The sequence below is a fragment of the Eulemur rufifrons genome, chromosome 19 (assembly GCF_041146395.1).
Source record: "Eulemur rufifrons isolate Redbay chromosome 19, OSU_ERuf_1, whole genome shotgun sequence".
NCBI classification, from domain to species: Eukaryota; Metazoa; Chordata; class Mammalia; order Primates; family Lemuridae; genus Eulemur; species Eulemur rufifrons.
The window spans coordinates 30,557,793-30,573,393 of NC_091001.1; positions in this window are offsets into that span (position 1 = coordinate 30,557,793).

The following is a 15,601-nucleotide window of genomic DNA, read 5'->3' on the forward strand; positions in this document are numbered from 1 at the left end:
TATATGTTCTTTTGTGTCTTGCTTTTTTCACTTAGCATAATGTGTTCAAAGTTCATCCAAGTTGTAGCAAGTGTCAGTAACTCAATCCTTATTACTGAATAATATTTCATTGAATGGATATACCACATTTTCTTTATCCATTAATCTGTTTCCATTTTTTCACATATTGTATATATAAGGACACTATAAACATTTGTGTATAAGTTTTGTGTGGACATATGTTTTATTTCTTTTAGGTAATTACTAAGGAATAGAATTGCTGGGTCATATGTTAACCATATGTTTAACATTTTAAAGAAGTATCAAACTGTTTTCCAAAGTGACTCACCTGTCACAGATTTCAATTCTTTTTTGTCTTCTTACTATTGATGCAAGTGAGGGGCCAAAGAGAAAGAATGCAGAGTGGACTCTGAGTTTGCTGGAGCAAGTGGCTTCATTGTGGTTTAGTTTCATTAAGGGGGTGGATAACATAAGAGAAAGAACTGGTTTCACAAGGTGAGGGGGATGTTTGGTTTTGGGAGTCACAGTTGAGTTCTTGAAGAGCTGCAGGTGGAGATTTTTAGGAGTTAGTTGAAAATTCAGGATTGGAATTCAGGAAAATAATCCAATCTGGAGAGAGTCATTATCTTCTATTTCTTTCAGTCATATTTGCTTTTCCAAATTCCCTCCTTTCACCTCCTCACACCTCTATTTAGATTCTTCCTCTTAGAAGGTCATTCTTTCAATCAAGTTTCCCCATCAACATACCTTCTTCTTGGCTCATTAAGAATGTAATGTCTTCTTTCTTCCCTAATAACCGAGTATTGGTATAGAGATTTGTAGCTTTTGGTAGGAAAGGTCTAGATGACGGGACAATAAACCAGGAAGATACTGAGGCATGTGGGAAGTCAGGAGACAGCAGTACCAGCCGCCTTCTTCTGGAGGAATGAGCTCATTACCTCCTTTTTAAAACTTGGTGGCTTTTTGTTGGTTTATTTTGAATTACAAAGAACTGACAACATGACAGCTGCTTCAAAACTATACCTCATTTAAACCTTATGATAGCTATGAGATATAGGTTTTTATCCCTATTTTACAGATATTTTGGTCTTTTTGTTTTTTTTTTTTTTTTTGGTCCACTGATATATCCCAAGTGATCAAAACAGTGCCTGACACATAGCATGTGTTCAAAAAATTCTCTTTGAAAGAGAAAACAGCTCTGAGAGGTGAATTTACTTACCTGCATCATACTCTGAAGTGATGGAGTTGGAATCCAGTACCAAGGCATGTTAATTTCAAAGGTTCTGTGTGTTGCATGATCCCACATTGCCTCCCACTTTCTTATCACTCAAATGAGGGGAAAACACCAGGTCAAGGTTTCCAGTGTTCCACCTGCACAACTTGATTCATCCGTGAGTTCATTGATGCTTTGCTCACCTAAGTTCAGAAATGCTGAGACAGTGAAGTTAAAGCAGTTTCTTTACTTTTGGGGCTTCTCAAAGTCTTGTTTGTTAAGGTATATTGCAAATCATTAAGAAGAACAAGAAGTACATTTGTCTATAGGGTACTCCCAAAGCTTCACCCTTGTGTATGGTGAGAGTGTGTGTGTGTGTGTGTGCATGTGCATATGAAGTACTTATTAACATCTCCAAAACATGCAGTTTTAGAGTAAATTGTCTCCATTTCTTGAGTTTCTTTTGATTGGTCCCTCCTAACCCTGTAGTTTGTTGACTTGAATTGTGGTAAAAGAATAAATTAAGGTCAAATCTTATTATAGCAAATATGGCTAGAAAATTATTACTATAACAAAAATATTTTAAAGACCTGGCCATAAGCCCAGTGTAATAGAGGCATGCCTTTTCTTTAGAGTGAAAATCACTGCTCCAAATAATTGAGTACAATAAATGCTTTTCTTAGGCTTCATTTTTACAATAGAGGGAAGAAAAACCCCAACACCTTATTGTGTGGTATTTACTCTTCCAAGAAGTGTTCATTGATTGCCTCCCAAGCACTACAGTTCTCTGTGGTGGGTACCAAGGCATTCCGGCCCGGATTCCAGATCTTCAGGTATTCATAATTTACTGGAGTGATGGGAAGAATGTAGAATCATACTATTAGTGGCAGGGCAGGCAATAAAATCTCCTCTATACCAGACACACAATAAGAAGAGATTATTAATATTGAAGACAACAAATTAAAAGGTATAATGAGATTGTTTGGACTTCAAGACCAAGCACACTAGGTCACAAGCTTTCTGAGGGCAGCACCCGGGTTGCTGTTGTGCTCCCCCTGTGCTTGGCCTGGAGTCTGGCAGAGAGTGGGTTGGAGGGAGATAGCACTGTGTGCGTCACTCCCTGTCCTTGTACATCCTCCTTCTGCTTCTGATCAAGCATTCTCAATTGCTCCCCCTCCCTTGAGTTCTGAGTCTTGAGGAAAATGAAGTGTGCGGGCTCTGCAGTCCAGCACAGCAGGGCCTCAATCCTAGCACAACTCTCTATCTCAGCCTCCCTAAACCTCCTTTTCTTCTCTTGTGAAATATATGTAATATACTTGAAAGTTTCATGGCAATCATTAAATGAGATGATGCTTGGAAAGCCCCCAGTCCAGTGCCTGTCCATGATTGACAGTTGGTTTTACTATTGGTATATATCTTTAGACTCCACCATGGCTACTGGCTTCTCTCTGCCCAATCTCCTCTCCTGTCTACCTGCTGTGACAGAGAAGGAGTCAGAGTGTTGGCATCTCTGAATCACAGCTCTTCTGGAAGGGTCTTTTTGTTGCATCAGACTTTTATCTGTCTTTCCTTCTTTAGTTTCTTTTTAGTTACTCTGCTAGGACCTCAGTCCTTCCAGACTAGAGTTCTCTGCCATGTATGGGTTAGAGTATTTATATTAGGTAGGGCTCTTTGTTGCAGGTGACAGAAACCAAACAAATTAGCTTAAGAAAATCGTGATCACAGTAATAATGCTGCTGCTGCTGCTGCTGCTAACGCAGGAAATTGTAGGCTCAGAAAACTGGGGAAATCATGGCTACATTTAGGGTTGCAAATAGATCAGAAAGACTCTGTGTCTCTGCACTTTTCAGTTCTGTTGTTTTCTGTGGGCTTCCTGCTGAGATTCACTCTTTCCCCCAGGGCAGCAAAGACCATTTATGCTAGCTCCAAGATTATAACATTTCAATCAATAGTAATACTAGAGAAAAGAATGTTGTTTTCTCTTCCCCATGGTCTACATCAATCCGATAAAACTAACTGGCCCAACATGGGTCCCCCTTTCATTAGATCCTCAGGCATATCTAGGATCCAACACGTGTAAGAAATGGTGACCTAGAAAGTAAGTCTCCATATGAATCCATAAACATGATGTGCCAAGTTTGTTTCAAGGCACTGGGGTGCAACATGGCACAAGGCAACATTTAAGGGGCTCTCAGCCTAGTGGAAGTTTTCCCTCTCAGCTGAGCTCCTGCTGCTGGTATCTGGCCAGTGGGAGACTTGAGGGCAAAGTTGGCTTTAGGGAGGCAGAAGGGAATTTGATTCAAGGTTAGAAAGCCCAGTGGGACTTTGTGGCCAAGGGAGACAGCCAATGAAATGAATTAAGGGATGAGTGAGGGGAGGGAAGGAAGCGATGTTGGAGGGAGGGGCAGGTAGATTTTGTCTTACTGTGGGACACTTCAATGCCACGTAAAGGGCTCTTGGGCTCACTGAACGTCAGAAGTGATGGTGTGAAGGTCCTTAGACATCACACAGGAAAAACACAAGGTGCAAGGAGGATAAATGACTTACTGAGGACCGACAGGGCCAGAAAGGCAGAAATAAAACCAGGATTCTTGTCTCCTGCAGATCAACTCTCTTCCTGCTGTACGATGCTGCACTGGATCTCCTGGCAAAGGTCTCCAAGAGCCATCAGGCCATTGTTCTTCACTATTCCTTGCATTAATCCTCCTTCTGTGTGGCCAGCTCTTGGGAGAATGTGTGGACTCGGTAGAAACAAATGACCTAGGAGTGCAGGTGTAGACGTCACTGAGCAGCCGACCAGGATACCAAGAGCTTGGTGGAGCTGGACCACTGTGTCCTGGCTCTGCCCACAGGCCCCCACTTGGCAAAACTCCCCATTGCCCCTCCCATCAAGGGAGACCCTCTCTGGGCACATTTCCTCCAGGGTCCTCTAAGGGAGTCAGAAAGAAACAGCCTGCATTTTCGCTGGTCCTGGTCTTGTTCCAAATGAGAACGCCAGCTGTAGAGAAATGCAGATGCCTTCTCTGCCTATTTGTGCCAAAAAGGTACTCTCTGCCTACAAAATTACAGAATTATTAGTTCTTGAAAATGCACTACCTCTACCCCTTCCTCTGAAATTCAATCCAACTCAATTAAAACATCGTGGCAGCCTCCATAAGGGCACAGATGCCCTGGAAAATGATTTTGGGGTGTTTTCCCTGGCTGTGAATGGTTCCTCAATGTGGAGGCGACCACCCATGAGCTTAAAAATGGAAACAGTCCTGACGGTAAAGGAGCAATTCAATAATACTAACTTGCATTTACAGAGCAACTTTCTTTTAAGGTTAAATTTTGATTGAGTTGATCATGAACTCAATAACCTGGACTTTGTTTCAGCTGTAAGCACTCTCTTTCTCTTTGCTCACTCTTCTTTCCTGATGCCCGTCCTCCTCTATTTGCCTCTGTTTCTCTCTTGATTTTTAAGGTCTACATGCTGTTGGTTCACAAATAAGCCACTCTGATGTCACGATGACTGATGCTGTAGAAATTCTGTGTCCAGGAAGTGTTTCAAAGGCACAATGGACCTTGCTGGTGACCTCACACTTGTGTCTACACTAAGACCCATTGGATTAAGGCTCTATCTTCTTAACAGGATGACCTACTTATCACAGAGCAGAGTGCCATTTCTCATCTGGGACTTTGGGTCCCCCACACTGATCCTTGCTCACTTTATCGCCTGTGTCCCACCGCTTCAGCCAAGCCTGGCCTTTCCTGCCTTCACTCTGGTCTCATAACCTGAGTAACTCTGTGGTCTCTTCCCATGTCTTAAAATCCTTCCCACTGACCACAACCATATGCATTCATCTTATCTTCATCCTGAGCCCTTTCTGAAGTTTCTATAATTCCTCACCATCTATTACCGTCTGCTCCATATCACTGGGTTTGTTTTCCTGTTGGAGAGTGTGCTTTGCTTCCAGCTGGGCATAAGATCCCTTGAGTTAGGGATAGTTTATTATATGACCTGATATGTTTCTCCCTTATGTTTTATGCACAGTAGGTGCTTAATGGCCATTTGTTGATTCCTGGATTTTTATGAACTGAAACTCTCACCTCAGTAAGCAAAGCTTTTTGCAAGTAGATTTAGTTTTCATAGAAGGTTGTGTGACTTAATAAAACACCCACAAGGCCAAAAACCTACTTGAAGAGCCATGGTAAGGGCATGGGCCCTGGAGTCTGCAGGTTGGGGCTTGTAGCTATGCTCTGACATAGACTAGTCATGGGATGCTGGTGAAGGCACTTCTCCTTAAACCCATTTGCACATCTCTAAAATGAGATAACAACAATAAAACGCCTACCTCAGGTTGATTATGAGGATTTAATGAAAGCACAAGGAGTGCTCTCAAGAGAGCATGAAGTCTGAAGCTAATTGCCTGGGACCATCTCTGCCACTTTCTGGCTGTGTGACCTTGGATAAGTTACTTAACCTCTCGTGTCATAGTTTCTTCATTTTCAAAATACTCACCTTTTAGGAGTTTTATGAAGATTGAATGACAATAATTTGTAAAGTGATAAGAATGATGCTTCACATATAACTTGTTAAATAAATAGATGACTAAATAAGACATACAAATCACTTGTCTTATGCAGGCAAAAAGTTTAGGTGCTCAGTTACTGTTAAGCTCTGTTGCTTCCACAAGAAAGCTGCTGCTGGCATCATTGCTATTAATGCTGCTGCTAATGACAACCCTTGAATTAGCCTGTAGAGTTCAACATGCTCAAATCCCACTTTCAATTTCTAGATGTCCATGTGACAAACTTTAGGTATTTTTGGTTTTCCTGTACTATTAAAATTGATTCAGCTCTTTAACGGTTTTTTTCTTCATTTTCTTTTGTTGTGGGTATTACTTCCATTTTATCCATTTCTCATATTGACTATTTTTTGGTTATTTTCATTCACTAATAGAAAAAACTTGGTATAATTTTGGATTCTATTCAATGGTGGGATCTTTCAACTTCTCACCATGGCAGTTGCAGGTCTCCATACATTTGCAATGCCATTTCTCTTCCAGAAAAGCCATCTCTGCCCCTTATCTGCCTACAGATTTCTACCTGTCCTTCAAGACAACACAAACATCTTGTCAAATATTCCTTACACTCCCTGCAGAATAATTTCTCCCTTATCTACCCATTGTCGTGTGCTGTTTTTATATGGCATTGACTGAAACTCCAAGAGTAATGGGGCCATTGTTTACCATTGTGCTTTCTGCCTCAATAAAGGGCCTGGCGTAAGTACATGTATTAGTTGAGAGAGTCTACGATGTGCTGGGTAACAGCCCCAGATTTCTGTGACTTTTCACAACAGTTTGTTTTTCACCTTTGCTAATGTGACAGGAGTGACAGAAGGAGGCATTTCTCCACACAGTCACTTAGGGATCCAAGCTGAGGGAGTTTGAGCACCTCCTATAGGTATGATCCAGAATTCACAATCTCCTCAGTGCTATGGTAGTCAGAGAGACTTAAGATTTGTGAATCGTGACATCAGCAAGATGGTGGAATAGGAGGTCACCTGCTTTTATCTCCCCAACAACAAGAATTCTGCACCCATCCACAGATAAAAGTCTCTTTATGGTAGCCTTGGGATTCAGGTAGGAAGTTGTGAAACTCCATGGAGCCCAAGACTTATGAGGGTTATTTTGAGAGTGCAGATCCACACCCAGGCTCAGACCTGAAGATGGATCTGATCCCTGCAGGGCTTGGCTACAGCCCTGTTTGACCTTGAGCCTACTACCAAAACCATCTCTAGGAGGAATCACACATGTTAGTACTTCGACAGGCAAGCAGTGGACACTAAAGTTATCCTCTAACACAGCTTCAACCCCAGTCAGCTGTAGTCTCAGCTTAGTAATGCTCACGCAAGGATCCAGAGGGAGACTTGCCCATGTCCACCAGGATGGGCATGCTGGCCTCTGTCCCACAACAGATTCTGAAGGGGCCCTATCTTGGCCCCAGCCCCATTCAACTGTGGTCAGCGAGAAATCCTGCCCACATAGGGAACTTCTGGGAGTTCACCTGCCAGTGCCACTGAGTTGAGCTTTCTAACATTGGTCCCCCAGAAGTTTTAGAATTATCCCTGAAGCTTAGTTTGAGCCCTTCCTAGCTATGATCTGGGAGCAGTTCTCGCCACGTGGGGTCCCCCTGGGAGATTCCCCCATCTGTGCCACCATGACAGGCTAGCCAATCTTCATCCCACATTTGATTCTGAGGGGTTTTGAAGCTTGTCACTAGCCTCTCTTGGGTGTAGCCTGGGAGCAATCCAATGACACAGGGAGCTGTTGGGCAATGGCAACATTCCCATCTGTGCCAATTGGGTAAAATTGCCCATTTCCATGCTATAATGTATCTTTAATGGGCCCTGTTTCTCTCTTGCAGACCCAGAGTTACTTCATCTGTTCAAGGAACTCCTAGGAGACACACTCAGACAGGCATGCCTGTCTCTGTCCCACAGCAGTTCTTGAAGGGGTCCTGAATTTCAGTTCTAACCCCTCCCAGCTATGGTCTAGAGCAGTTCTGCCCAGCTAGGGTCCCACAGGGGGATGTATCCAGGAGTCCCTATGGCAGGCTCGTGAACCTCCTTCCCTCAGCAGATACTCAAATGGCTCTGGATCTTGGTCCCAGTCCTTCTCAGCTTTTGACAGAAAGCTGTTCTACCCACCTGGGGACCTGGACAGAGGCACATCCTACAGGTCGACAACCTGAACTCAGCCCCATTGTGGAACTTGAAACAGCCATATAAATTGGCTCCAGCCCTTCTCAATCGCAGTGTTAGAGCAGGTCTGTTCAATCAAGAACCTGCTGGGAGACATGTCTGTCCATGACCATAGAGTCAGGCCTGAAGATATCAGTCTCAGCTGTGGACTCTAAACAACCCCGTATCTCAGTTCCAGTGCATCTCAGCCACAGACCAAGGTAGTACACTTGGCCCAGGGACTCACCTAGTAATCCAATGGAAACCCTCCCAGAGACCCTGAGGAAGCCACATCCATCAGTACTCTTGGTAACAGGCCCACTGTCTGTGCACCCTGAAACGGTCCCTTCTCCCAGTCCCACAGACCACGTTCTTGAAGATAGTAAAGTCCACCAGGTATGACCCATGTCCACTAGAACCCCTGAGAATAGGCCCACCAACTGTGGTCTCCACTGCAGACCCAGCATCAACTACCTGACCTGGATCTAAACCCACTCAACTGCAATCCTAGAAGCAATCCTGTCATTCCAGAAGTTTAACAGGAAAAGACTTTAACTTGCTGAAACCAGTCTAAGACTGGTCTAAGTCTAAGAGGGGTTTGTTTCTTCAAATGCACAGACACCATTGCAAGGTTACATGGATACCAAACAATCAGGCACACGTGATGCCACCAAAGGGACCCAATAAAGTTCCAACAGCCAACTCTAAACAAATGAAGATATACAAATTACCTGAAAAAGAATCCAAAATAATCATCTTAAAGAAATTCAGTGATATGAAAGAAAATGCAGACAACTAACTTAAATTAAAATAAATGGATGAGGACAATGAAAAGTTTAATAAAGAAATTGAAACTATAAAAAATAACCAAACAGAAATCTTGGAGCTGAAGAATACAATGACAGAAATGAAAAATTCAAACATTTCAATAGCAGATTAGATCACACAGAATTAGTGAACTCGAAGACATGTCATTTGGAATTACTCAATTAGAGGAATAAAAAGAAAAAAATTGAAAGAGAGTGAAAAAAGCATGAAGGATCTGTGGAATACCATCAAATGTATGAATATATAATTGTGAGAGTTCCTAAAGGAGAAGAGAGAAACAGTGGGTAAAAAGATTATTTTAAGAAATATTGTCTGAAAATTTCCTAAATTTTGGAAGGGATATAAACATACAGATTCAGAAAGCTCAATGGAAACCTAGGAAGATAAATTTTAAAAAAAGCATACTCCAAAATACATTATAATCAAATTGTCAAAAGTCAAAGACAAAGAGATAGTCTTGAAAGCAGCAAGAGAGAAGAAACTTGTTAGATTAAAGGGATTTCCCATAAAGCTAATGGAAAGCCTTTCAAAAGAAAATCTTGCAAGCCAGAAGTGAGTGTAAATATATGTTCAAAATGCTAAAAGCAAAGAATTAGTAACCAAGAATGCTATACCCAGAAATCTAACCTACAGAAATGAAGGACAGATAAAGACATTCCAAGACAAATAAAAGCTGAGGAAGTTTATCACTGTGAGACTGGTCGTACAAGAAATGCTAAAGGGATTTCTTTGAGTCTAATCGAAAGGATGGAAAGAAAACATATAAAAGTATCGAACTCACTGGTAAAGGTAAATATATGGTTAAATTCAGAATATTCTAATATTGTGAAGGTGGAATATAAATCATTTTTAACTCTAGCATAAGATTTATACACAATTGTATTAAAAACTAGTATAGCTATAAACAATAGATTAACGGATGTACAATAAAAATCAATATAAAGTGTGACATCAATAGTATAAAATATGGAGGCAGGAAGAACTAAAAGTGTAGAGTTTTTGTATGCAATTGAAGTTAAGGTACTATTATCTTAATTTAGAATATTATAACTATAAGATGTTTTCCCCCACACAAAAACCTTTAGTAGACACACAAAAAAGAAAAAGAAAAGAATCAAAGCACAGCACTATAATAATACACAAATGACAAAGAAAAACAAGACTAAAAAAGAACAAAAGAACTATAAAACAGTGAGTAAAATATTAGTAAAATGGCAGTACAGGTCCTTACCTATCAATAATTACTTTAAATGTAAATGGATTAAGTTCTCCAATCAAAAGACACAGAGTGGCTGAATGAAATTAAAAAGAAAAAAAAAAGCAAGATCCAGCTCTCTGCTGCCTACAAGAGACTCACTTTAGCCTTAAGGATACACATAGACTGAAAGTAAAGGGTTGGAAAAAAGATATTCCACACAAATGATAACCAAAATAGAGTAGGGTCAGCTATACTTAGACAAAATAGACTTTACGTCAAAATTGTTAATAAAAGACCAAAACATCATTATATTATGATAAAGGGCTCATTTCATTAGGAGGATATATAATCTTTTTTTTTTTTTATTTCATCTTATTGTTATGGGGGAATACAGAATTGCAGGTTACATACGTTGCCCATGTACCGCCTTTCCCCCCAAGTCAGAGCTCCAGGCGTGTCCGTTCCCCAGGTAGTACGCGTTGCACCCATCATGTAGGTATATGTCCCTCCCCCCCCACCCCTCCTTCCCGAGTCAGCACCTTCAAGTGTTACCATTCCCCAAATGGTGTGCAATGCACTCATTGTGTAGGCATACCCCCATCCCCTCCCCCACCCCCCACCTCAGTCTGATAACCGATTGGTGTCGTTCCTAGATGTGTATTTAGGTGATGTTCAGGGAAACCAATTTTCTGGTGAGTACATGTGATGCTTGTTTTTCCATTCTTGGGATACTTCACTTAATCCCTATAATCTTAAATATGTATTTTCACTTTACATTGGAGCATCTAAGTATATAAAACAAATATTAAAATATCTGAAGGGTGAATACAGTATGACACAATAATAGTAGGGGACCTCAATAATACACTTTCAACAATGGACAGATCATCCAGACATAAAATCAATAGGAAAATGGTAGATTTGAAAAAGAACAACACTTTAGACCAAATGAATCTAACAAACATGTATAGAACATTCTGTTCACCAGTAGCAGAATACGCATTCCTGTCAAGCACACAAGAAACATTCTCCAGGATAGATAATATGTTAGGCCACAAAACAAGTCTCAACAAATTTAAAAAATCCGAAACCATATTAAGTATATTCTCTGATCATAATGGCATGAAACTAGAAGTCAATAATAGGAAGAATTTCAGAAAATTCACAAATATTTGGAAATTAAACAATATGTTCCTGAACAACAAATAGGTCAATGAAGTTATCAAAAGAGAAATTAAAAAATATGTTGAGACAAATGAAAATGGAAATACAACATACCAAAACATATGGGATGCAGCAAAAACAGTTATAAAAGGGAAGTTTATAACAATAAGTGCCTAAATCAAAAAAGATCTCAATAAATAACTTAATGTTACACCCCAAGGAACTAAAAAATAAAAAAAAAAATAAAAAGATCAACCTAAGCCCCAAATCAGGGAAAACGCTTCATGGCATTGGTCTGGGCAAAGATTTCTTGAACATGACCCCAAAAGCACAGGCAACAAAAGCAAAAATAAATGAATGGGATTGCATCAAGCTAAAAAGCTTCTGCACAGCAAAGCAAACAATAGAGGGAAGAGATATTCCACTGATTAAGAGAAAATAGTTTCCAGCCTTACATCTGATAACAGGCTAATATCCAAAATATATAAAGAACTCAACTCAATAGCAAGAAAAAAATTAACTCATTTAAAAAGTGAGCAAAAGACCTAAACAGCCACTACTCAAAAGAAGACATACAAATGACCAACAGATATATGGAAAAAAATACTCATCATCACTAATCAAGGAAATGCAAAATAAAACCACAATAAAATATCTCCTCACACCTGTTAGCATAGCTGTGATCAAAAAGACAAACATAGCATGTGTTGGCAAGGGTGTGGAGAAAAGGGAATGCTTCTGCACTGTTGGTGGGAATGTAAATTCATACAGCTAAATTATGAAATATAGTATGAAGGTTCTTCAGAAAACTAAAAATGAAATTTCCATATGATCTAGCAATCTTACTACTGGGTATATAACAAAGAAGTTGAAATCAGTATGTCAAAAGATACCTGCACTTCCATGTTCATTGAACCATTATTCACAATAGCTAAGATATGGAACCAATCTAAGTGCCCATCCACTAATGAGTGGATAAAGAAAAAATATATATACACACACGATGGAATACTATTATTTACACAATAGAAGCCTTAAAAGAGTGGGAAATCTTTTCATTTGTGACAACACGGATGAATCTGGAGGACATTATGCTAGTGAAATAAGCCAGGCACACAAAGACAAATACCATATAATCTCATATGCAGAATCTAAAAAAGTTTAACTCATACAAGTAGAGAATATAACAATGGTTACCAGATGCTGGGGGAAGAATGTGGGTGGGGAAAAGGGAGATATTGATCAAAGGGTGCAAAGTTTCAGTTAGACAGGAGGAATAAGCTTTAATGATCTATTGCACAGAATGGTGACTAATAAATAATAATGCATTGTATATTTCAAAATATATACTGAAAGACTAGGTTTTAAATGTTTTCACCACAAAAAATTATAAGTATATTAGATGATAGATTTGTTAATTAGCCTGATTTAATCATATCACATTGTAAACATGTATCAAAACATCATAAATATGTAAATTATTTAGCAATATAAAATTTTTAAAAATAAAGAGAATCTGAAGAAAAGATTTATGTATAACCTTTTCATAATCTCAACCTGGAAGTGATATGTGTAACTTCCTCTCATGTTTCCTTGGTCATACCTAGCCTCATGGCTGCACTTAACTTCAAGGAGGATGGGAAATACAAGGAGAAAATTTATTATTTGGTGAACATTACTCTTTCTGCTACAGCACTTAATAAAAATTTGTTAATATATGAAGGAGGCATTGTGGCCCAATGGAAAGTGTGCTTTTGGCAAGACTAGGCTCCAAAGTGTAGGCTTGGAAAAGCCATTTGATCTCTTGAGTTGCAGTCCTCTTCTGAGATGTGTGGAAGAAAAAATAACTACATTATTTTCAGTTTGTTTTGAATAAAAGAGATGAATTATGCAAAGTAACTAGCATAACCACTGATATCCAGTAAAATGACTGTGGTTTGTTCCTTATGTCAGTTATTCTCCATTCTCCTTACCTCTCTCCACTGTCCCCTTTTTCCTCTTCTCTGCCCCAGAAGGCAGACTCTCTAAGAGCTGCTCCATCCAGGCTCCTTTGCTTTCTGTCTTCTAGTTGGGTTTGGGTCGTGGGAAGCACAGAGGGGTAGGATAGAGAGAGGAGGTGGTAGTTGATGTGTTTATTTCTCCCATTTCTCCCTTCCCGATTCAGGATGCATCTGGCAGTGTCAGACAACCCCCTCTTCAGGGCCCTAATCAACTGGTAACAATGTTTCCTCTCTTTCCCCTTCAAGCCTGTGTACAGGTACAGCTTCCTGCTGTTGCTGCTCTCTGGGTGCTTCAGTGTCCCATGTGGATTTCTTTATCCCTGCCTGTGCTTCTGCACTTTATAAATAGTCTCTTTAAAGTCTACTGATAAACCCCAGGGAGCATGCTGTCTACTTGCTCCTGTGATCCTGGCTGATACTTTACCATTCTGGACTCTGAGCTCCTTGGAGGCACAGGGAGTGACTCATTTTTCTTTATAATTCCCAAACCTAGCACGGTATCCAAGAAAGAGTATATATTTAATTAAAAAAAATAAACTATTAATGTCATTAATTTAGGCTCAGGGAGATTGAGTTCTCTGACCTGTGTCATCATCCAGGTATAGAGTGGTGGGTCTGGGACTTGAAACTCAGATGCCTGACTGTGGGTCTCCTGCTCATAATCTTCTATCCTGAATCAGTTGCTAGCTCTTAAAGGGAAGTTAAAATGTTATGGCAACATCCCTAGATTTCCAAGATTTTTTTGGTAGACAGCACAAAGACTTACATTGACAATCATTCAGAAAGCATGGGAAATAAGGCCACCTTTGTTTCTTGTGAGGTTCTAGGTCTCTGGTTTAATTGACATGCAAATGAAATTTCTGTGAAAACACAGGACAAGTTTGCCCAAGGCTTTTCCTTTGCCTTCTCCAAGGTGCTGCCTGGTTAATAAGGCTATTGAAAGAAGGTAAGGCTCTAAGTTTGTGGGTGGGATTTGCAGGGTATGGGCCATAGTTCATAATGGACATCTGTGTCTACAGCTTTCAAGGGTTGGGGCTAGGTGTGGAGGGTGGTCATTACAGCCAAAATGAAAGAGCTAAAGAGAGGAGAATTATCCACATGGCGTAGGACTAGAAATGCAATCTGGAGTCTGCAAAATCTATTGAGACCCCTTTTCTTTCCCAAACTCAAGTCCATCCTTCACTTTGCTGCTAGAGTGAGTTCTCTACGACATCACTCTGCTCGCATCACTTCCTGCAAATCATCTCTCATTATCTGTCCTGCTCCTCATTCCCATTCCCAACCAGACCCTCTCCTTCCTATTCCCTGAGCTTTCTCTAAATACCCCCATCAGAACTACTGCCACCCTGCGTCATATATACCTGCTCTGCTCCTGCCTCCTCTGCTCCAGACTGGGACCCCATGAGAGAAATGACTTGGTTTTATTCATCATGAGCACGTAGCACACAGCCTGGCACAAATCAATATTAATTCCACCTTGCAGATGAGATACCTGAGATTCAGAGGGGTGAAATATCTTGTCCAGTCTTTATAAAATTAACAAGTGGTAAAGTAGGATGGGATCCCAGATATGTCTGCTACCAAGTACCCATACTACCTTTCTGGAAACAGAATTGTTTTACAAAAGAAATCATGTTTTGTTCTTGTTTGATGGGATCACTGGACTGTTTTGAAGGGAACATGGTGGGTGTTCTGGAACTGAACATCAGCTTTGTGTCTTTCCTGATATCCTCTCATCCGAGATGCAGATACATGGCCAAATTGTGTTAGCACAGCTACACAGAAGAGTTGTTGGTAGAACAGCCACATCCAGAAGTCATGTGTGTGTGCGTGAGAGAGAGAGAGAGAGAGAGAGAAGCTCTGTTGCCATCTTCAAAGAAGAGAACAATTTGAATTACCAGGCACACACATATCAAGGCATGAATAATTATATAATATCAGCTACATAAATTATGAAATATAAGTCATAGTTCTGTTTTTTCCTGGTTATGCAAAAGCAGTGATTGTTTTATGAAAATAGAAAAAGGAAAGAAAAATTAAAAGCAAAGAGAGAGTTCATGTACAAGTCATCTAACACTGTAGGTTTAAAAAAAATCCTTCTCTAATGCTCATTTATAGTTGGAACAGCACAACCCAAGAATGCTTCTGCTCTTGAAACAAATGAATAACGAAACCTATCAATACAAAAGCTACTAGATCATCTCCCTAGAGGATCATTCATTCATTGAACAAATATGTGTTGAATGGTACATTGTGTCAGATGCCACATGGCACTGGAAAGGCCACAGTAAACAATGCAGCTCAATATCCCACCTTCTAACTGAGATAGTCAATACCTACGAAAGATGTGAATTTGGTCTTATGTCAGAAGGAGAGAGAGAAATGAAGCAAGACACAATGTTAGGGAGTGTTGTGAGGGTGTGACTTTACCTGGGTTGGCCAAGAAAGCTCACAATGAGCAGGTAACATTGAAA